Here is a 23784-nt window from a genome sequence, read left to right on the forward strand (position 1 = left end):
ACACCAGGAATCTATTCTCTCCCGGTTCTGGAAGCCAGAAGTCCCAAATCAGGGTGTCTGTCGGGCCATGCTCCCTTCAAAGGCTCTGGGGAGAATCCTTCTGTGCCTCTTTAAGCTGCTGGTGGCTTCACGCCTTCCTCGTCTTGTGTCTGTGTCACGCCACACTATGCCTCTGTCTTCATACAGTCTGCCTGTTCTTTTGTGTTTTTTCTCTGTCTCTTCTAAGGTCACTTCTCATTGGATTTGGGAGCCCCCTGTGTAATCCAGGATGCTCTCCTCTCCATAGCCCTAATTACGTCTGCAAATATCATTTTCTCAAATAAGGTCACATTCACAGGTTCCAGGAATTAAGATGTAGGTATATCTTTAGGGGGGCCACCATTCAACTCCTACAGGCCAGAGGTGGAGGTGTGCTCTCATGGGAAGACCAAAGGGTCCCCTCTGGGCACCCAAGTCACAGATATTTGGCCTGACCTGGCTCTAGAGCCTCTCTTCCTTCTTAGGAGAAACTGGGAGATTCAGAAAGTTCCCAGCGTGAGGTAGGGTTAGCCTGGCATTTGGTGCCCAGGATCGCCTGGGTGCTAGGGTGGTCTTCTCAGGCACACTCTGCTACCCAGATTTTCTGGAAGGATGGCACTTCTAGCTCACGCATGAGGTTGGTGCAGCCTGGAGTCAGATATCTCTCTTGGCTTCTTGTGTAAGCCGGTGAACTCAGTGGCAGTAATTGTAGCTGTGGTTGGATTTTTGTGGTAAAGGGGAATGGCTGTGGAAAACAGAAGCTGGGTAGCACGTGAGAGAAATTTTGTGATTGTGTAGGATAGGCAAGGCTGAATTTCAGTTACCGGAATAGTTTTATAAACACTCCACATACGTGAATGCCAACAGTATAATTCAAATGAGAAGCGAGGATTTGTCATTGTGGAGGTCAGGTATGGGTTATGTTTCAGGGTTAATAATCAAGCTAAAGTTAATTCCTGGCTTTAAAGCTACAGTTGATGAAGAAGTAATTTTGTGTGAGTTTTCCCTTTCTGCCTTGCTCTGTCAAAGCTCTGTTCAGTTCTTTGGTGATAACTGTCCTCTCTCTTCCTTCTCTATCTCTCCTCTCCCTTTGCTTTTCCTTATGCCAGCGCTCCTCCTCTTTCCTCTTCTCAAGACTCTTCAGGGCCATTGAACATACCAACAGGATTGCCCTGTTGATGTGAATGCGTTTCCACAGTGGTTTCAAAGTGGCTCGATCCAAAAGCTTAGGAGGTTTTTAGGGATTGGCCTTTCTGGACCACATTCTCCCCGCCCCACCCATGGGGAGGGTGCCAGGCGGATCCCTGGCTTGGTTCCAAGTGTGTCAACAGTCTATTGCTTTCTAGTTCAACAATAGGGAATAATCTTGGGTAAACATGGCCGTTGGAAAAAAGCAAATATTTGTCTTGGCAGTTGTAGTCATTCAAGTATCTAGCCCCTCTTGTGTTTCTGAGGGAGCTATGCCAGAATGTATGGCATAAAATCCCACATCTGGTTAGGAAATACTGGTAGGAATAGATAAATAAAGGATGTTTGGAAGGCAGTGCTCTTTCTCCTTTCTTCTTTGTCTTTCTCTTTCTTTGTCCTACTCTCCCTGTCTCCCTCACCTCTCTGAACAAGTCTGAATATTCTCTTTTCCCTAATTTTGGTTGCTTAAGCTAGTGTTTCTCAAGTTTAGCCTGTTGACATTTTGGGCCAGATCATTTTTTGTCATACGGTGCTGTTCTTACCATCAGAGGATGTTTAGCAGCTGCGTCAGCCTCTACAAACTATGCCAGCAGCACTAGGCCCCAGTGGTGGATACCAAAAATTTCCCCAGACAATGCTGAATGTGTCCTGTGTGGGAAAATTGCCCTTGGTTGAGAACCACTGGCTAAGCCAATCTTCTCCAAGGTGGTAAGCGTACTACTGGTGGCGTAGTGGAAGAAGCTTCCACGTACGGGTGTGTGTGTGTGTGTGTGTGTGTAGGGAGGAGTGGCAGTTGGGTTCCTTAACCTTTGCACTTACTTCTTAAGGATCACTTTTCAACCCAGTTGTAGTCAGCCGGTCATAATGTGGGTCTCACAGCAGTGAAGGCAGCTGGTGATGATCAATCAACATGATAGGCCGTTCACTTTTAGAGCAGGTCTTAGCTATCTTCCTTTTCAGGCTTATTGCTCTTCCTCCAGTGGTTTTAAAATGCAGATGCCAGTTGCACTGAGGGCGCTCAGGAGAGGAGCCTGACACTTGGCACGTTTTGGTTGCGTTATTCCTCAGCCAGGCAGCAAAGCATGACAGGAGTCTATTGCCCATCACTCCTGGGAGTCAGTCAAACTTACTTCATGTCATCTGGGGAGAAGGTGCCAAACTGGAATGTCAAGGTGACGTGCTCTTTGGGTAAATGTAGCTCCTGGACCTTCTCAAGCATGACTGCACTTTTTACAGCCAGCAGTCTTGCTTCTTTAGAAAACTTAATAGACTCTATCCCTACGGAACTGTCCATCTACCCTTAAAACCTTACATATTTTTATCATTTTTTAAAAACACACTTTCAGAGTTTTGAGCTTGTTGTAGTAATGTCATACTGACACAATTAAGTTAAAAACAAGGTGCTTTACCTTCATGTGTTGCCTCCTGTTTTTAGCTAGTTATTGGGAATTGTAAACATCTGCAGGAATAGAAGGAACGGTAGGCTCCCATGCACCAGCTTGTCTCCAGTTTTCAATACATGAGCCATCTTGTTTTAACTAGAGTCCCCTTTCTCCATTCACTTGATTATTTTGACATAAATCCTCAACAACACATCATTTCATCTGTACATATTTGAGTGTACACCTCCGAAGGGCTCTTTTCTTAAACACGATTATAATCCCCCCAAAGAAAGGAACCACCATTACACCTAAACATTCCTCAATATTAAACATTTGTTGCATTTGGTTGATATATCTCTTACATATCTTGTGGTCCACCCTGTAAAACCTTTTCATGTAATCAAAATCTTCAAGGGCAGGACAGACCTGGAAGTCATCTTTTGTGTCTTTGCGTCTGATAGGCGAGGGTGCAGAGCCTTGTGCCGGGCACCTGGCGGGAACATCGTAGATAACCTGCTTTTCCTCTAATTCCCTGTTATGCTCTTCTTTCCAGGTTCTCTGGCTTGACACTGGGCATAGCACTTTCTTAAGGGTAGTGCTCAGCTGGTGGGTGTCCTGAATTGCTTGACAGTTCCTTCCCCCATGCCTGCCCTTGGGTGGGCTGCTGTCATTGTCACCTCCTTTTTGTTTTTGTAAGTCAGGGTCTTGCTCTATTGCTCAGGCTGGAGTACAGTGGCACAATCATGACTTACTGTAATCTCGACCTCCTGGGCTCAAGTGATCCTTTCACCTCAACCTCCTGAGTAGCTGGGACTACAGGTGTGTGCCACCACACCCAGCTAATTTTTTGTTTTTATTTTTTGTAAAGACAGGTTCTCACTCTGTTGCCCAGGCTGGTCTCGAACTCCAGAGCCCAAGCTATCCTCCCACCTTGGCCTCCCAAAGTGCTGGGATTACAGGCCAGCCATTTTGCCCCCTTAGATGGAGCCTTTTGGATCTACTCTCTGTCAGACTTTTCTATGCCAATATCTGGCACCAGCCTGAGTTCTGGATGTACATAAAAATGTACTAATGCTTGAAGCATTAGAGAGTAAACGGAGTCTGGATCGATGCTTCCTGACGCTTTCTTTGCAAGCCACCTTTGTGGCCCCTGCCTTTCCTTGCTGTTGCCCCTGCAGGCCTCTCTGGGGAGTCTGTGCCCCCTCCCATACCCCCACTGACCCTGGGTCTGGAGGCGGGATCTGTGGGCACCTGACCCCCTGTTGCATTTTGGAATCCCGCGCTCTGTGCTTGTTCGCCACCCCCTCCTGCTGCGCTCTTCCTGTCTTGCCCCCGTGGCTCCTCCCAGCCTTGTGCTGTCCTCCCCTGGCCAAGGCCTGGCTGTCACCATGGAGCTGGTGCCCTGTTCATGGGCCTTCCCAGTTCCCATGCCTCTCTTCTCATAGCTAGTGGCTCCAGTGCCCCTGCAGGCCAACCCATAACAGCTGAGCCCCCAAGCTGACCCTTACCTGTCTGTAAGGGCCTTCCCTTCCAATCAGCAACCGTGTTTATAACTGCATCCTGAGCCAGGTGTGGTTTCCCCAGAAATGCTGCTCCCTTGACATGCTCCACCTTGATCACACCCCTCACCAGCTCTTTGACCTCCTCAGAACCTCCCTGAAGAAACTCCTCCTTGTCTTCTCACTCTGGCAGCCACCCCTGTCTTCACTTCCTTCTTTACCTGGCTCCATGGAGAGATCTGAGCCCTGGAGAATGCAGGTGTTGTGGCCTCCTCCCCCCTCCCACTGGCCCAGCCCTTGAATGCATCATTAGAGATGGGTGCCAGCTCATTTGAAGACCCTCTACCTTGGCTCAGCCCTTTTCCCACATTCATCCTTCTAGGGGCCCCAGTGAGCACACAGCTTCTTCAGGAAAAATGCAGCTCTTTACCCCTCCTCTTCAGCACCTGCTTTTCATAGAGAACCCTCCTCCTATCTTGCATGGATGACAGGGGTCCCATAGGGCCATGCACCCAGCTTCCCTTCTCTCTCCCTGGCCATGTTCCAGCCTGGGGGTGGAATAACCTGCCCATTTCCCATTTCTTCCAGGGTCTCCTTTCCCCAGCAATCCCCTTCCCTCCCTAGTCCATGGTTTCTGCCTTCCCTTTTGCTCTTTCCCTTCAGTCTACAAGTTGCCCAAATCCCTGAATTTCTTTCTTTCTTGCTTGCTTTCTTGCTTTCTTTCTTGCTTTCTTTCCAACAGAAGGAGCCCTCCCGAGAACCCTGAGAGGGATGCTTTATTATTCTTTTCTGTGGATGGGACACAGTGGCTTAGTGGGGAAATAGCTGCCCAAGCTCACAGCTATCTGATTAAAGTTGGAGGCAGGTTGGGAGCTCAGCCACCTGACGCCCTGCACGTGCCTTCAACTTTGGGTCAAAGGCGGGGAAAAAATGCAGCCCTTCCTGGGTGTCCCATCTTTGGTGCGGGGTTAAGGAAGGAGCCTTGGGACCAAATGAAGTGACTACCAGTGCAAGTCATTTGAGGCTTTAAGCTGCTTAACTCTCAACTCCTTGGTATTTTAGGTACCATCTGTCTTCCCATCTCAATTATGAATTCTCCAGGGACTGTCACTTCATTTTTCTTGTCTCTTGGGATGTTTTGTGCATAGTTGATGCTTAGTAATGGGCTCTTGTTCATCTAGAAATTTTTTGCCTTTAACTTCAACCTGGAAGGCTTTTAAAAAACATGATTAGCCAGGTGCAGTGGCTTAGCCTGTAATTCCAGTGCTTTGGGAGGCTGAGGTGAGAGGATCACATGTGGTCAGCAGTTTAAGACCAGCCCAAGCAACATAACTAGACCCCACCTCTTCAAAAATAAGGATGAAAAAATTAGCCAGGCATGGTGGTACATGCTTTTATAGCTCCAGGTACTCAGGAGACTGAGGTGGGAGGATTGCTTGAGCCCAGGTGTTTGAGGTTATAGTGAGCTGTGTCGCACCACTGAAGCCCGGGCAACAGGGTGAGACCCTGTCTCAAAAAAAAAAAAAAGACTCTTTCCTTGCGTGTGTGTAATGAGTATAATGAATACTTGATGTTTTTGCTTATTGAAGTATGATCATTCCAGACTTGAACTTTCGTTTGTATAAATTTTTCTATTTCTGAAATCAGGACCCATCAACAGTGTATTATATGTCACAGTGTGGTTTATAATTCATGGCATTTTATAATTGAAGAAATTTGGCATTTTAGTTGTAGATATAAAAATATAAGTGTTACAGATCCTAATCCTAGCTTTTTTCTGTCTAAAAATATAAAGTCTCAGCTCAGTTTCTCTGTTTATCTTGCCACTCCCTACCTCCTACAAATGTAGAAGGAGATTGCCAAAAAAAATGGAGATTCTGGTGGGTTGACTTAGATGAGTGCTTCTGAAATAATCTGAAAGTTTAATATCTGTTTCAGGGCTGGGCGCAGTGGCTCATGCCTGTAATTCTAACACTTTGGGAGGCTGAGGTGGGCAGATCGCTTGAGCCCAGGAGTTCCAGACCAGCCTGCACAACATGATGAAACCTTATCTCCACCAAAAATTTAAAAATTGGTCCAGAATGGTGGCATGTGCCAGTAGTCCCAGCTACTTGGGAGGCTGAGGTGAGAGGTGGGAGGGTTGCTGGAGCCTCGGAGGTTGAGCCTGTAGTGAGCCAAGATTGTGCCACAACATTCCAGTATGAGTGGCAGAGCAAGACCCTATCTCCAAAAACAAACAAACAAACAAAAATATTTTCAGGCTGATAAACTTTTGCAAAATTCAATAAAAATGAAATATTTGAAAAAAATATACAAGCACATTTAAAAAAATCAGAATCAGTGTAAATCACTTTGTCCAATTGCTATATAGAATTTTCTAAGTGTTTACTCTCAATTTCTGTATTTACTGTGGACTAGTCACAAACTAGTGACTACCTCTTGGTAGTGTGAACTAAATAATGGAGGTTTTACTTAATTCATCAATTTCCATGGAATCACTTAAAGAAAAAAATTAGTCCAACTTCTTCTGTTCGCTGATGACCATTCAGAAAACACTTCTTGGAAGCACAGTAAAGTCCACTGCCCTGCAGAGGTCGGGCATGAAGGTTTGTGTGACTTAAGCTTCATCAGTGTTCAAGCTCTAGTTTAATTCCATGTTCATTACTTCATCCATTGAAAACCAGTGGAAAGCAAGTGAGTGGCTGTTCTCCAGGTGTATGGAACGTGCCCAACCCTCCCTGCCTTGTGGTGGAATCATGGATTTGAGTATTTTCCCAACTACTTAGTGTGAAATTTCAGTATCCCAATTCATAACAGTCAGATGTAATTTTGTCTTATTCTGTTTATTTGTAAGGTTGAAAGTAGGAATTGGGAACTGCCTTTTAAAATAGCAATAGAGTGTTTTGACTGTTGGTCTGCAGGGGTCTGTGGGGTGATTATGTGATATTTTATGCTCTAAGGTAGTGGTGATTGTCTTACTAGAACATGTAAATATTTAAATCTTAGAATTGGCAGGGAATATTCAAGGAAGTGTACAAAACAATTCAAAAATGAAGCCTGAGTTAATTTTTTTGTTTTAAAGTTGTGTTCAAGATCACGCCATTGCACTCCAGCCTGGGTGACAGAGTGAGACTCCGTCTCAAAAAATAAAATAAAATAAAATAAAATAAAATAAAATAAAATAAAATAAAATAAAATAAAATAAAATAAAATAAAGCTGTGTTCAAATAATACTATTTATGGTGAGATGATATGTAACATGTTTATGCATTTGTGGAAAGGAATTAGAATCTAGAGGAATACTGTCTACTATGAGGGGATAGCAGTGGACCCTCGGGAATTGCACCCTCCCCAAAGGCCCCTGCCAGATGCATCGGTTGTTTTTTAGCAGGTGAGTTGTGTGGGGTAGACTGGCAATCTCATCCAAGGGGCAGGGATGGAGCATGAGAATTGCTGGTACTTGCCCCATAAGGACAGAGACCCACAGAGACATGAGTAAGACATTGCTCTGTATTTTTTTTTTGCATTTTAAGACACTGGAGGGGAAAAAAGGATAATGGAATGATTCCCCCCCACATAAAAGGGTAATATGGAGGAAATTTGTTCCTGGAGAAGACTTTGCTATTTGAATATATATATTTGTTCATTCTATTTTTGACAAAGAGCAAGTACGAGTTAAGTTACTCTCCGTAGAGGAGCTGATTCTGGAAATCCGAGGGAAACACTGAGAACATAAATGGAGAAGTAGAAAGTCCTTGTGTCCCATGAGAGCAGGGGCTCATGCAGGCGGGTGGAATAGGAGTCCTCGTGTCCTGGTTTCTGCCCCAGGGAGTGAGGTCTGGGAGGGCAGGCGTGTCCTGCCCATGGTCACCTGGCCAGCTGTGTGCCACCAGGAATCAACTAAGGCCTGCTGTGTCTTTCCTGGGTCACCTTTGTCTTACTGTGTGCCATAGGGATCAGATAGAGTAAGATGGCTGTAACTTTAATGAGTAGAGAATTTGTTTTCTAAGTGAAAGCAGCTTTGTTATGCTTCTTATTATTGAAAATACTACTTTGCTGGGCATGGTGGCTCATGCTTGTAATCCCAGCCCTTTGGGAGGCTGAGGTGGGCGGATCGCCTGAGGTTGGGCATTGGAGACCAGCCTGACCAACATGGAGAAACCCTGTCTTTAGCCAGGTGTGGTGGTGCACACCTGTAATCCCAGCTACTCGGGAGGCTGAGGCAGGTGAATCACTTGAACCTGGGAGGCGGAGGTTGCGGTGAGCCGAGCTAGTGCCATTGCACTCCAGCCTGGGCAACAAGAGCGAAACTCTGTCTTAAAAAAAAAAAAAAAAAAAAAAAAAAAAACCAAAAAAACCACAAACAAACAAAAAACTACTTCTTAAAATACTTACATTTAAATCTGATATGTGATACTTGCTTCAAAATAATCTCCAGTGAGTGCTGGGAAGGAATTAAATGGGGGTCTAGGATGAAATAATTTTGGCCATGAGTTGGTAATTGTTGAAGCTGAGTGATGAGTACATAGGGGTTCATGATGATATTTTCCTTGTTTTGTACATATTTAACTTTTAAAATTTGGTTTTATTATACTTTAAGTTCTGGGATACTTGTGCACAACATGCATGTTTGTTACATAGGTATACGTATGCCATGTTGGTTTGCTGCACCGATCAACTTGTCTTTTACATTAGGTATTTCTCCTAATGCTCCCCTTCCCCATGACAGGCCCCAGTGTGTGATGTTCCCTGGCCTGTGTCCATGTGTTCTCATTGTTCAACTCCTACCTATGAGTGAGAACATGTAGTGTTTGGTTTTCTGTCTTTGTGATAGTTTGCTGGGAATGATGGTTTCCAGCTTCATCCATGTCCCTGCAAAGGACATGAACTCATCCATTTTTATGGCTGCATAGTATTCCCTGGTATATATGTACCACATTTTCTTAATCCAGTCTATCATTGATGGACATTTGGGTTGGTTCCAAGTCTTTGCTATTGTGAATAGTGCCACAATCAACATTGTATGTATTTAACTTTTTTAAAAGAAAATTTTAAACACGTATGTAGTACATGACTTGGTAAATAAGTTATAAAATCTCATCACCCAAAGAGAACCAGAACCACCAGGAACTGGAAAATATTATTTAATACCATTGAGCATGGTGTCTTACGTCTGTAATCTCAACACTTTAGAAGGCTGAGGCAGACATATCACCTGAGGTCAGGAGTTTGAGACCAGCCTGGCCAACGTGGTGAAACCCTGTCTCTACTAAAAATACAAAAATTAACCAGGTGTGGTGGCACATGACTGTAATCCCTGCTTCTCGGGAGGCTGAGGCAAGAGAATCACTTGAACCCGGGAGGTGGAGGTTGCAGTGAGCGAGATTGTGCCACTGCACTCCAGCCTGGGTGACAGAGCAAGACTCCGTCTCAAAACAAACAAAAAACCCCCCCATCTCCTGCATATTCCACTTCATGAAAATGCTTTAAAGAAATACAGGAAAGGTGTGAATCCCCATCCTGCTCACAGAGATTTGATTCCAGGTAGCGAGCTGAGAGGCCGCGTGTGGGGAGGGAGAGAAAGTCAGCATTTATTGCAGGTGTGCTGTGCTCATGTGTCCCTTGCATCAGCTGGTGAGGGAGGCCCTGGAATTGGCCTTTTATAGGGGAGTGGAGTGAGGCATGGAGGGCTTATTGCGTCAGGGAGCAAGGATGCCCTGGCCCTGGGTGACCTGGTGCCAGGCTCGGTGCTGGGCACTTGAGTATTCCTTCTCTGTGTAGTCTTAGCAGCCTATGTTGTGGATTGGTTGTTAGAAAGAAGACAACATGATAGAATGAGTTGCCATTTTATACGGAGAAACCTACAAAACCCATGAACATTTAGAGAAATGCAAGAGTAGGAGGAACCACAGGGGAAAGAGCATCTTAGAAAATGGGGGCCTTGGTTTGACAGCTCAGGGCCAGGAGGAGGGAAACAAGGCTGAGGAGAATTAATTTTTACAATATACTGAGAAGAAGAAGTACAGTTTGTTAGGAGGGGTTTGGGTTTTGAATGAGAGGTGCCATAGTGAATATGCAAAAAATCGCTGGCCATGTGAGGGAAGAGAAGAGGAATTTAGCTTTTGGAGAAATACATCAGGTGGCAGTTTTATGAAAACAAGCCTTCACATGGTGAGAGAGAGCAGCACAGAAAAATTACTTTGGAAAGATAAATTTTGAGGGTTACAATAGCTGCTAATCAGGGCCAAGTGGTGACAGGTTTTATTTATGGAAAGTGAGTATTCTGATTTGCACATTATGTATACCTGAGTATCTAATTCAGTCTTGATTAGCCGAATCCTCTCAAATGACCTCGTGTTCTTGTTTGTGATACTTATCTTAGGCTGCTGGGGGCTGAGAAGACTCAGTACACTTTGATTGTTTCTTCCTGTTACATTTACGTTGTGGTGTGTTGGCTCATGGCATCAGGCAGCCAGGCTTTGTGGGCTGGAGGATGGAGCCAGTGTGAGTATTCATAGAAACGTGTCCCCTGAAGAGGATGCCCCTCCTTCTCCTAGCTACAGACCTGAGATACTTCATTACAGATGGCAGAGTTTCCACTGGTAAGGAAAATCATGTGAGATTCACCACTTGAGGAAGTCACGTTCTCCCTCTGCATGTCCTGCGGCTGGATCGTGTCACTGTGGAAGCAGTTCCTGAGGTTATGAGCATGGAGGAATAGCCCTCCAGCTAATGGTCAGGGTGGCAGTGAAAATAAAAATGGAGGAGGATGCACCTTCCCAGGGTCAGTTCTAGGAGCGTGGAGTCTTGTGTGTGCAGCCCCTGTTCAACCGGAGTGCTCTGATACAGTCAAAGGATCTCTACCTGGCCAGGAGGATCCCAGATCCTCCATGTCTGTTTCCCCAGGCCAAGCCAACTTGTGTCACTCTACACCTCTCCCAGGCCCTGGCCTGCAGTGGTGAGAGTCCCCAAAGGGAGTTCCTTGGCTTCAGTGTCTGGGTGGCATCTGTGGCACCACACTTCTTTCTCTCTGTATTTTAAAAAATATTTTGTTTATTTTTTAACAGACTTTATTTTTTCGGAGGAGTTTTGGGTTTACAACAAAATTAAGTGGGAAGTACAGAGAGCTCCTTTATATCTACGGCACCCCTAATTTCCCCATTACCAACATCCCACACCAGGGTAGTGCATTTGTTATAATTGATGAACCTATATTGACACATCATTGTCACCTAAAGACCATAGTTTACCTTAGGGTTCCCCTCCCCTCCCCTTCCTTCCTTCCCAGGGTCTTACTCTTGCTCAGGCTGGAGTACAGGGTGAGATTAGGCACACTGCAGCCTTAACCTCTGAGGCTCAGATGATCCTCCTACCTCAGCCTTGCGAGTAGCTGGTACCATAGGCACATACCACCACACCTGGCTAATTTTTGTATTTTTGGTTGGGATGGGGTTTTGCCATGTTGCCCAGTCTGGTCTCGAACTCCTTGAGTTCAGATGACCTGCCTATCTTCGCCTCCCAAAGTGTTGGGATTATAGGCGTGCACCACTGCGCCTGGCCAGGGTTTATTCTTGGTGTTGCACATTCTTTTGGTTTGGAAAAATGTAGAATGATACTTTGTAGTATCATGCAGAGTAGTTTCACTGCCCAAAAAATCCTTAGTGCTGCCTATTCTTTCCTCCCTTCTGCCCACCCCCTGACCCCTGGCAATCATTGATTGATTGATTGACTGATTTTTTGAGACAGAGTTTCGGTCTTGTTGCCTAGGCTGGAGTGCAGTGGCATGATCTTGGCTGTCTGCAACCTCTACCTCCCAGGTTCAAACGATTCTCCTGTAATCCCAGCAGTTTGGGAGGCCAGCAGGTGGATCACCTGAGATTAGGAGTTCGAGACCAGCTTGGTCAACATGGCAAAACCCCATCTCTACTAAAAATGCAAAAATTAGCCGGACGTGGTGGTATGCGCCTGTAGTCCCAGCTACAGGCAACAAGAGTGAAACTCCGTCTAATAAAAAAAAAAGAAAGAAAAAAGAAAAAAGTGTGAATGGTGGGCTAATCACTGGGACTGAGAGAGGAAAAGGAGGGCTTAAACTGGAACCTTGAAGTCCCAGGGAGGATGATCATAGAATCAGCCAGCCATAACTTCAGTGGATGTGTGTACGCACACACACACACACACACACACACACGCCTGACCCATTCCTGACCCTGCTACTGTACCTCAGCTTCTTGAGGTCCCCTGTGCCTGCCCCAGTTTCTTGGAGTCACTATTTTTCAGTCATTCATTGAGCACTTAACGTGTATAAGAAACTGTGCTCTGAGCTGAGGATAAAAATATGGGGGAAGTCATAGTTCTTGCCCTGTAAGAGCTCATAGTCTATGGAGAAATACATGTAAATAGATTATTTCAACAAACTTTTGTAAGTACAGAAATTGAGATGTGGTCAATGAAGTCTCCTTGGAGCAGGTGGAACTTGATGGACAGCTAGATTGAATGGGGGTGTGGGGAGGCCATTGTAGACATGTAAGAGTGGGCATCAAAGCCCTCTTAGGGGAAAACGACTCAGAGGGCAGGCGACATGAGGCGCACTGGCTCAGTGGTGGTGGAGCACAGACTCCCAGGGCAGGCCAGGCAGGAGGTGAGGAAGTGGGTATCTGCAGCCTGGGAACTTGGCCTTGAGTGTGTAGGAACTGGGGACCCCACCCCAGTGACTGTGTTAACCTGGTTTAACCTGTTGGAAGGAAGCTGGCAAGCAGGTGGGCCTGGGAAGGCTGCTACAGTAGATCAGAGTATAGTCCAACCAGAAGTTGAGGATTGCCAATAGGAAAACCCTGGCCATTAACTGCTTTGTGTAAGGAATTGAGGGTGGGGAAGGGTTTAATTAATTTAATTTGCGGAATGACCAAAGAAGAGTTAGACACTTTATCCCTGCTCTTTCCTCCCCTGCTTCCTTAAAAAAAAAAAAAAAAAAATTGTTTCAAATGTTTCTGAAATGCATTGCCAGACTTTGTTATAATGGAGTTTAGCCAAAACAGTTAGGTTTGTAGTTGTCCATTTGAAGGTGTTATAACATCTCAGGGTTATTTTAAACATTATGTTCAGAATATTAAGTGTAATTTAATAGTATAGGATATTTCTTGATACCTATATTCCATGACCAGTTGCTTTTTCAGGAATTCAGTGTTAAAAGCTTATATTTGTAGAGTTGCCCTTTTCTGAAAAATGAATGTGTTTCTTTTTCCTTCCCCCAAAGGAGACCCTCTGTGTGGCTCTGGCTAATTGAAATTCCTAGGCATTTGAATGTTAGTTAATTAGACTTCTATTGAAAACAATTGGCTATAATAATATACTGAATATTGTAGTTGGTCTAGAGACAAAAAGTTTCTTCTAACCCAGAAGTTATAAAGAAAAATACTCTTTTCTCCTCTCTCCTTTTTTGGGGGGGAGGGTGGGATTACAAAAGATGGGAGACTATGCTGGGAAAAAAATGGGGGAATAAACTTCTTTCAGAAAAGAGAAATAAAAAATGATTTTATAGTGAGCATTTCAAAATCAATTTAAAATATAAAAGTGCATAGTGTATATTTTGGCAAGTTCATAAAATGAGGTAGTAATAGCATGTTTAGGAACAGCTTATTTATTCATTCTTAGATTCATGTAGTCAAATATTTGTGGGATATCCTGGTACCCAGCACTGTTCAAGGGCTGGGGATATGGCTCTGTACCAAGGAGAGTTCTTGTACTCATGGAGTTTCCATTCTAGTTACACCTATTACTAATTTATTTTTATTATAACTGTTTTTAAAATTTTAAGGGGGGGGGGGTCAGGGAATTAGAGAACCATAAAGAATTCATGGCACCTCTGTTTTTTTTTGTTGTGAAAAGCTCATAAAGACAGTGTGAATTAAAGCAGTACAAGGAGACCTTTTCTCTTGCCCTCCTAGTAAGCATATATTTTACGCTACTTTGAGTTGACATTGTTGGCACCATTACCTGATTACTTATATGAATTGTGCTTAATCATTTAATTGTGAATGTAGTGGTACAAAATGAACTTTCAACAATTATTTACATAAAAGAAGTAGTTATAACATTATTTTCCAAAGTATTGCATGGGACACTTGTCCCAAGACGTAGACCACAAAAATAAAGGAAATCTGTGCACACATAAGGTTAGAGCTACTTACTGAAAATCAACATGAGCATGTAAAAACATCCAGAATAGTCTGCATTGGAGAAACTCCTTAATTTTGTTTAAACCAGCATTTCCCCCCTTTATACTGAGAATCTTTTTTGCATGTGACACTTTTTACCTCCTAGTTTGCTGGAATGCTGTTTTTAGAGCAATACAAAAGGATTTCTGGGGCTTTTCTGCTAGGGCTTACTCTCTTCTCTTTGTCCTGCAAAAGGGCAAGGTAGCATATTGTCATCTCTGAGGTCCTTGGGTGTTGACGCTGTCTGCTTGCTCTTCACTGAGTTTCCTTTGACCCTGGCCCAACCCCCAGCCTCAAGCTGGAAAGTCAGTGCAGGGAAGCCATGAGCAGAGCATTGGGCATCTCCCCATGGAGTCTCAGTTGTCTTCTGACCCAGCAGAGCTGGACTCTAATCACTGGGCTACACTTCGACTTACAGCATTCTCAAGACTTCAGCAAAAACAAGGAAGTCCTTGGCAAGTGGTGGAAGTTGGGAAATTTTGTTTTCAAAATTTTTCCTCAGCTCTTCCCATGTCTGTGTACGGCTGCCAAAGAACTTTTGGTTTATTTGTTTGCTTCTTGGATTTTATGATTTTGACTGATTAGTAATAAAATATATCAAAAATTAGTGATCGTTTCAAGCCAAGAGTAATGCTTGTTCATCCTCAGCTAAACCTATTGGATTTTCTCTGCTTTACCTGGTCTTATGTTGTAAAAACACTTTTTTTAAAACTTTGGAGAGCAAAAACACGTGGGCTGGGGCCCATATGAGCCCATATTCTGATTTTTTCGCACATGCAGTTGATGTCAGGGCATAGCCTGAGTGTGGTGTTGCCCTGTTCCCTGCCTTTTAATGGAATTTGATGAGAAATGGGTTCTTGGCCGCATGGGTCTAAAGCGCATAGTGAGGGTTCAGCTGCATACATCCTGCACACTTCACATCCCCTTCAACTTACACGCGCATTCCTGTGGGGATTAAGCCAAGTAAAATGAGGAAAACCAGTCTATAAAACTCTCATGGTGAAAAACTGCCAAATATGGTCTCCATCAGATTACTTAATATGTGTCTTTTTTCTTTAATGCTGTTGAGATGATAATATTAGGTGTATCATTTACCAAACACTTATTGGATTCCAGACACCATGCTAATCTCTCATTTCATCCTCACAATAGTCAAAATAGCTAAGTATGAGTATGATCATTTCTGCTCTTAGGATGAGCAACCGTGGACTCTGAGAGGTGTATTTAAGCTTCTGGGATGCAGGAGCAGAGTTAAGGCCTGCCTTAATGTCCTGCTGTTGGTGACCGGCATTTTAGGTAGTAGACTTTTGTTCACATCTTTCTGTGCTTCTCAGAATAATCCAGAAAAGGCACATGATGGGAGCTGCTAAATGATTTATCATATGTTACTCTGGAGAAGGCTACTTTAAAGCAAGTTTCCTTTAAATAGCAAGCTCCTCCTTATTTGAAATAAGCTCCTATTTACTTGGATGTATCTTATCCATGTTGATAATAAGCATTTTAAACAGGTAGGTGTGCTTCCATGGAGACATGTTCTGTCTCAGCGTTCTCTAGGGACCTTGTTATGATCAGGCAATGAATGAGTTTCTAGCATGAGCTGTTTCCATCGCACCCCCTGAGCTGGAGCTCAAGGGAGCTCAGTGACTATTGAGCATTGCTGATTGCATCAGATATAATATCTCCTTTAATCCTCACAGCTGCCCTTGGCATTATTACAGAAGAGGAAACTGAGGTACAGAGAGGTTAAGGCACACCCAGCTGGATGACTAGTAAATGATCCAACCAGGATCGGACACCTTCCTCTTAACTGCTGTGCTGTTGCTTTCCCTAAATGCAACGTTTTGTCTCGTAAATCCTAATGCATCTCCCTGGCAAATGTGGACTTGTTTAACGCTAAAGGGGGTCAGAACAGAGAGGCCAGCAGTTCACATTGGGTGGCCCGTGTGTTGGGGGTGGGGTGGGGGAGTGTTGCGCTTTGGAGTCACAGATTACTTAATCTATGTTAAGTCTCATGACTGCTCATCTCTGAAATTGGAGAGTGGTTCTTGTCCTTTGTCTAACTTCTAGGAAAATTGTGTGGGGAAGAAGAAGCTGCCAGCAGATGAAGGGGGTTAATTAGATTTGTACTTTATATCCAACATACCTATAAAAAGATTTGTGCATCTACAAGGAGTTATGACTTTTTAGCCAAGTTTATAATTATGCCATTATGAAGATACATGTATTACATGGGACTCCTGAACTTTTACAAATAAAGGAAAATGAGAAGAATAAATTTGTTTGCTGGAGATAAAGTAAACATTATGGGCCCATTATGGGGATACATTTCTGTATTTTATAATCTCCATAGAAAAAATTATTTCATATATAAATATAACCCAATAAAAATAAATCTGTGAAGTGGTTACACATAATGGAAAGTATTTTAACCACAAGGAATGGCCCATCTGTACAATTATGTCTCCTTTGTTTTTATTCTTCTTCAGAAAATCTCTTCATCAATTCCCTTGTTAGTCAGGAATGAATCTACCTGCCTCTTGAAATAGTTTTTTGCCTGTTTTCATAGCAGCTTTGAGCTTCTTCAGTTACTTTAGCTGTGGTACATAAACATTAGTTGAAATTGTGTGGTAAATCTTCACTCATATGACTACAGGATTATTCTGTTTTCAAATGGTATGGGATGATTGAGAAGATGAAATGGAAAGGAAAAAGAAGCACTGTATTAGATGGGATTCTGTTGGTTACAGTAACACACTCACTCTATCTAGTATAAGTGAAAGGGAGATTTATAACAGGGCTATAGAGTATCTTAGGGACCCAAAGGGGTGGCATGGCCCTCAGGAATGAATGGGAGCTGATTCAAGGAAGGTTAACTCTCTACCCAGTGTTCACTAAGAGCACATGTGTGCATGAATGTCAGTAAAGTCAGGGAGGAAAAATTGATAGAGAAGGAGAGTGGACATTGATGTCGTATATTCCTTAACTTCAACATGAGATTTTAAAAGTTAAGTAGCTCCATTGTATTTAGAAAAATAATGATTGTTCATTTTATGAAATTCAAACAGCATAAGAAGTAAAAATCATCTAACATTTTGATAACCAGAATCATAACTATTTTGATAAACATCCTTCTAGACATCCCTCTGGACATCCAAGAATACACACACTCAAATGAATCATACTGCATGTGGTCATTTACCTATTTTATTCACTCAGAAGTATATAATGGATATCTTTTCATATCAATAAATATAGACCTCCAAAATTGTTTTCAATGTCTATGTGGCTCACTCAACATGCCTCATATCTGTGGGCCTTTAGGGGCATTTATCCTCCTCCCTTCATAATTACAAACAAGGCCATGTGTATCCATCTCTCTGCTTCCCTGATTATCTACCTTGAGTGAATTCTTAGAAGTACGATTGCTGGATCAAAGGGCATGCCAACTTATACGCTGACATAATCTCCCAGGTGGCTACAGAATGACGTTTCCAATTTATATTCCCTTCATGAAACTGCCCATATCATTGGCTATTTATTGTTGGTCTTTGTCATCTTTACCAGTCTGATAAGTACAAATAAGGTCTCCATTTTCTTACATTACTTTTTTTTTTTGAAACGGAGTCTCGCTCTGCCACCCAGGCTGGAGTACAGTGGCACGATCTCAGTTTACTGCAAGCTCCACCTCCTGGGTTCATGCTATTCTCCTGCCTCAGCCTCCCAAGTAGCTGGGACTACAGGCGCCCGCCACCATGACCGGCTAATTTTTTGTATTTTTAGTAGAGATGGGGTTTCACTGTGTTAGCTGGTCTCGATATCCTGACCTCATGATCCGCCAGCCTTGGCCTCCCAAAAGTCTGGGATTACAGGCGTGAGCCACTGCGTCTGGCCTAAAATTACATATTTTTATTGTTAGTATAGTTGTTATATTTTCGTATGTTTCTTGCTGTTATATTTTTTAAGACTGTTATGAAAAATTTAATTTTCTTTATCCATTTTGAAGGGAGTATTAATTTTCTTGTTTATTTTTAAGACTATCTTAGTCTGTTTTTGTTACTATAAAGAAATACAGGTGCAGTGGCTCACGTGTGTAATCCCAGCACTTTGGGAGAACCAGGTGGATGGATCACCTGAGGTCAGGAGTTCGAGACCAGCCTGGCCAACATAGTAAAACCCCGTCTCTACTAAAAATACAAAAATTAGCTGGGTGTGGTGATGGACGCCTGTAACCCTAGCTACTCAGGAGGCTGAAGCAGGAGAATTGCTTGAACCTGTGAGGCAGAGGTTACAGTGAGCTGAGATCGTGCATTTGCATTCCAGCCTGGGCAATAAGAGGGAGACTCTGTCTTAAAAAAAAAAAAATATATATATATATATATTTTTGTATATATATATGATATAAATATAAATATATATATATATATGAGATAGGAAAGGCCTTTTTAAGAACGACACCACAATATGGAAGTATAAAGGACTGAGACATGTAGCTAGTAACAATTTTTTTAATCTAAAATTTTTGAATGGCAAAAATAGAACAGAAATTTTAAAAACGATACTTTTGTCAACAAATAAAATAAGGCCGGGTGTGGTGGCTCACGCCTGTAGTCCCAGCACTTTGGGAGGCCGAGGCGGGCGGATCACAAGGTCAGGAGATGGAGACCATCCTGGCGAACACAGTGAAACCCCGTCTCTACTGAAAATACGAAAAAATTAGCCAGGCGTGGTGGCAGGCGCCTGTAGTCCCAGCTTCTAGGGTGGCTGAGGCAGGAGAATGGCGTGAACCCGGGAGGCGGAGCTTGCAGTGAGCCGAGATTGCGCCACTGCACTCCAGCCTGGGCGACAGAGCGAGACTCCGTCTCAAAAAAAAAAATAAATAAATAAATAAAATAAAATAAAATAAAATAAAATAAAATAAAATAAAATAAAATAAAGGAACCTTTTATTTTGAGTTTATTGTTCCATAGGTAGGGAGAGAGAGATGTAGAGTTTTCTTCTCTTAAATGCTAACCAACACCGTTTGTTAACTAGTCTGCCGTACACCCAGATTTGATTGCACGTACTTGGGACTGTTTCATATGAATCCTTCGTTCTGTATCTGGATGTTCTGTTTCGTAGATATGTGTGCATGTTCTTACGCAGGCGCCTGTTCATTAACTGTGGCTAGGCCATTTTGTTGATTTCTACAATTGCTTATAGCGCTTCTCTGCTTCAAATTGGGTTTCCACAGACCAAGTTCCCAGTGCCTTAGAGAACCAGGAGCCACATGGGAACAGCAAAATCAAGAAGGGACCACTTCACAGATGCGTTAGAGGAACTAAATAGGAAAAAAAAAGAAGACAAGAGCGCCTCGTGTAAACTAATTTTAAAAAGAAGCAGAGTGCAGTGCCTGAGATTTTTGTTTCCGACCTTGAGGGAGGTGGATGTGTCTGTATTTGGTTTTTGTTTAAATTCAAAGCCATTAAAGCATTCCTACCACAAGAAGAAAATGTGTTTTGTCTCTTTGCCAGCAGTAACATGATTTTGGTCTTCAAAATAAGTGTCTTGGGACCTGAATTCCCTGTGGGTAAAGAAAATTCCCATCCCACGTGTTGTGGCGGAAATTCATTGTTTCCTGAGTTATTTCCTTTCATGCTTAGTGTGGGGGAAATGACCAGATGTATAGATTGAGATTCTTTTTCAAAAACATGACTTGATTCTGATGATGATGATGATTATTTTAGGTGCTGCAGGAGGCTTCTCACATGCTTCAGGATATATTCAGGGAAATCCACTCTTAATAGAAACTGAGAATTTAAGGTAAGTCCTTTAGCAAAGATACTTTATTCTCATCAATTGGCCAACCCCCTGCATTGGTATAGTTTTATAAAATGTTAAAACTGCTGTCTGTTATGCTGTCTCATTTGATCTTCCTGTGGTTCTGCGAGGCAGGTGTATAGAGTGCCCGGTCCTAATATTTCCATTCCTGTCTGATTTTTCCTCCTGGTACTTTGGTGAGGTGATGGTAGGGGCCCAGAGGAGTAGCTGAGTAGCTGTTTTTTTATTGATTTTTTTTTTTTTTTTAAATCATATTGGACCTTATAGTGCGAATTCTCATTCATTCACCCTGGTGTGCTTCATAAATCTTCTCTTAGGGTGGTTTGAGGGGGTAAGTGCTGGGTAAGGAATTAATGCAGAAACTTCTAGTGGTCTTTTTGTCTTTTTTTTTTTAACTTTTATTTTAAGTTCAGGGTACACGTGCAGGTTTGTTTCGCAGGTAAACTTGTGTCATGGGAGTTCGTTGTACAGATTATTTCATCACCCAGCTATTAAGTCTAGTGTCCATTAGTTATTTTTCCTGATCCTCTCCCTCTTCCCACCCTCCATGCCCCAGTAGGCCCCAGTGTGTGTTGTTCTTCTCTCTTCCCCTTTGTTTCTGTGTGTTCTCATCATTTAGCTCACATTTATAAGTGAGAATATGCAGTATTTGGTTTTCTGCATTAGTTTGCTGAGAATAATGGCCTCCAGCCCCATCCGTGTTCCTGCAAAGGATATGATCTTGTTCTTTTTTATGGCTGCATCATATTCCATGGTGTATATGTACCACATTTTCTTTATCTAGTCTGTCATTGATATCTCCGGTAGTCTTTGAACTGAAACTGGCTGGTAGTTCCTGGAGCCCTCCATGGTTGGGAAACAATTGTCTAGCATGAGATAAAGTAAACTTTGGTTGTAGATTGTTGTTTTCCTGCTTTGGTTGTCCTGGGAGAGTTGTGTGATCCCAAGTAGTGTGTATGAAGTATCCTGGGAAGAGACATAGGGTTCTTCTGCCGGTCTTAGTTGATGCTCTTACTCAGTAGCTGTATCGTGGCACACCCCAGATGTATCAGTTCTGTTCCTGACCAGCTGCAGAACTTGGGACAGGTTAGTTAATCTTGGTGTCCTTCTCTTCAGGTGTAAATTGGCCTTACCTGGTCATGTCTATACTTTCAAATTTTGTGGAATAGGAAAAACAATTTCAGGACCTATTTCTAATTTTTTTGGCTGTATATAAAGAAAGTTGATGATTAAATCTGGATAAGTGAATGAGGGTTCACTATATATTTACATACTGTTTTTTGTATTTTGTATGTGGAGTTTTTAATAATCCAAGATTTATTTTCACAAAATAACTACCATCTACTAATATAATTTTGCCGAAGAGAAAATAATACTAAAAGAATAGGATTATTCCTAAATTTGTCCTTAGATTGTACATATTTAGCATTATGAAAGTGCTGTTTATTTCTTATGTCTTCCTTGTTTTCTGTAGTCCAGTGACTAGCAGCCATAGACTAACCAAAATTGGTCTGAGAACTGGTGTTTGGGAAATACTGGGGCACATGACTGCTGAGGGCCCTTCTGTCTCTAAGACTGTATCATTCCTCTGACGCAGGAAAGAAAGCTACTTTACTTATACATTGCCTGTTTCCAGAAAATGCTGTGACCACTAGCATGGTCAGACTGGAGAGGTCAGAGGACCAAACAGAAGGGATTCTGTTGGGAACCTTGAGTAAAAATGGCCCATTTATGAGAACATCCAGTTTAGCTTTGAGTCACACCACGGTCAAGGTAAAGACAACACTGGACAGTTTTAAGTAACCTGATGGAAGTGTGCAGACTCCTTCCTTCCAACCATTGTGAGGCAGCCTCTGGCCAGGTGTGATCTGACAGATATGTATCTGCCTGGGATGTGGGGATGCTGAGAGCCAGGGATGAGGCGAGTGGAATAGCAGACTCCAAGGAGACCAGTGCACACCTTGGGTGTGAGGAGCTCCGGGCTGGGTGTGGAGGTCGAGGGCACAGCCCAGAGTTCCAAGCTGATGACAGTGAAATCAGGTGTGCTCAGGATGGAGAAGAGCTTGCCTGCGCAGAGGACCATCTGAGAATCTAGGGGTGGATATTGTCCTTTGAGGACCCACAGAGGGTGCTGAGTGGTCCGATCTGGCTGAAAGACCTGGGGCACAGTGGACAGGAAACACATCAGATTGAAGCCTTTCCCAAGACTTCAGATCTGAAAGGAGTGTTCCGGGTGGATTCTTAAGCCGTCATCTGTGGGAAATGGAAAACTGCTTTCTGTTTACTTCTCCTTGGGGTATGGGGATATGTGTGAGGATGAGGGTGGGAGGAAGACAGAGGGGGAGTAAAGGACTGAATTATTTAGCACAGCAAAATAATGTGGGGAAGAGCGGCAATACCTATTCCAAGAAGCCTGCACAATCCTAGCTGCTTCTGAGCGTCCTGAGAAATTACGTGTGCTCTGTGTTGATTGGAATATGGTGGTGCAGTCCTTTGGAACTCTCCCTTAGTGATTTCTGGCTTTCATTTGTCTTAACATTCTGATTTTCTGGGAAACCTAAATGAAATTTGACAGACTTACCTAGTTGTTTTCTGTTCTGTCAACTGTTGGTTTACTGCCTAATTGGTATGCCTCACATGGGTTTCCTCTGCCCGGGAATATTTATTCTCTTCCCTTTTTGGGGAAAAGCTGTATTGAACAACAACAGAAACATTTGTCTGAAATGTATGGGAATATGAGGATTACCTGAAGTCCTAACATGTCTGACAGTATATAAAGTCATGAGTAAATGCCAGCAGGAGCTTTTATTTTGACATGAACCAGAGGAAGGAGAATTGCTTTCAGTGATCTGGACCAGTCCAAGTCTGAATAAAAGTTAACGAATGAACAATGTAACCAATCAGTCATGTTCTTGAGCCTTTCATAAGGCTAAGACATTCTGGATGAGATCTTGTAGAGATGAGCAATTGAGAATTTGAGACTGCCACGCTTTGCAGGAATAAACATGATGCTTTAAAGAGTTACATGCATGCATGGATGTGTGTGCATGTGAGAAAAGAGAGATTGATAGATGGGGTGGGGGAATGATAAATGATTTTTTTAGCATTTTATGTAATGACTTGTGATATATTCTGAATTTGAGATTAAATGCAATATTCTGACCTTATCTCTGTGTTCCCTGAAGGCTTGTAAGAAAAATATTTTAAAATCTATTTTCAATGAAAACTACTGTTTTTGGCTCTCAGGGAATTTTTAGTTCCCACTGCTGTTTAGGGAGAATTGTTGAATCTGTGAAATTCAAAGGAGGATCTTTGCAGCTCTTTGTCATTCTGTACCAGTCAGTTAAGGGCTCTGATGTCAGTGAAGAGAAGTTGGTCTATGCTTCCTTTACTTCATTAAAAATGTAACCTGTTATGCACTTTTGTCTTCCTGCCATCCTCCATTAGCTGATTCTTTAGATTATGCTTCTTGATGACTGCAGGCATCACTTGCTCTCCCACCTACAGGCTCCCTGAGTGACTGAGAGTCCTCCTTGGCACTGTCAATCAAGATTCCTGGACCTAGGCTGGGCTCCTCACTCTGCTGTTTGTGCTTAGTAAATGTTTCAGAACAACAATAACAATTTCCAGGCTTGGCCGGATGCGGTGGCTCATGCCTGTAATCCC

The 23784-nt window shown here is 43.0% G+C and overlaps 1 protein-coding gene across 4 annotated transcripts in view; it reads left to right on the top strand.

Moving 5' to 3' along the window:
* The window catches only part of TLN2 (talin 2), a 451144-nt gene that overhangs the window by 181367 nt on the left and 245993 nt on the right, over positions 1–23784 (top strand). For 2 of the 4 annotated variants that reach the window (XM_073012205.1, XM_073012206.1), the window contains one exon: positions 20025–20100. The exons of the other annotated variants lie outside the window; for them this stretch is intronic. The gene's annotated coding sequence lies outside the window, so the exon portion shown is untranslated. The remainder of the gene's footprint in view (positions 1–20024; positions 20101–23784) is intronic. 4 annotated transcript variants of the gene reach the window in all.

Source organism: Chlorocebus sabaeus, chromosome 26 (assembly GCF_047675955.1).
Source record: "Chlorocebus sabaeus isolate Y175 chromosome 26, mChlSab1.0.hap1, whole genome shotgun sequence".
Classification (NCBI taxonomy): Eukaryota; Metazoa; Chordata; class Mammalia; order Primates; family Cercopithecidae; genus Chlorocebus; species Chlorocebus sabaeus.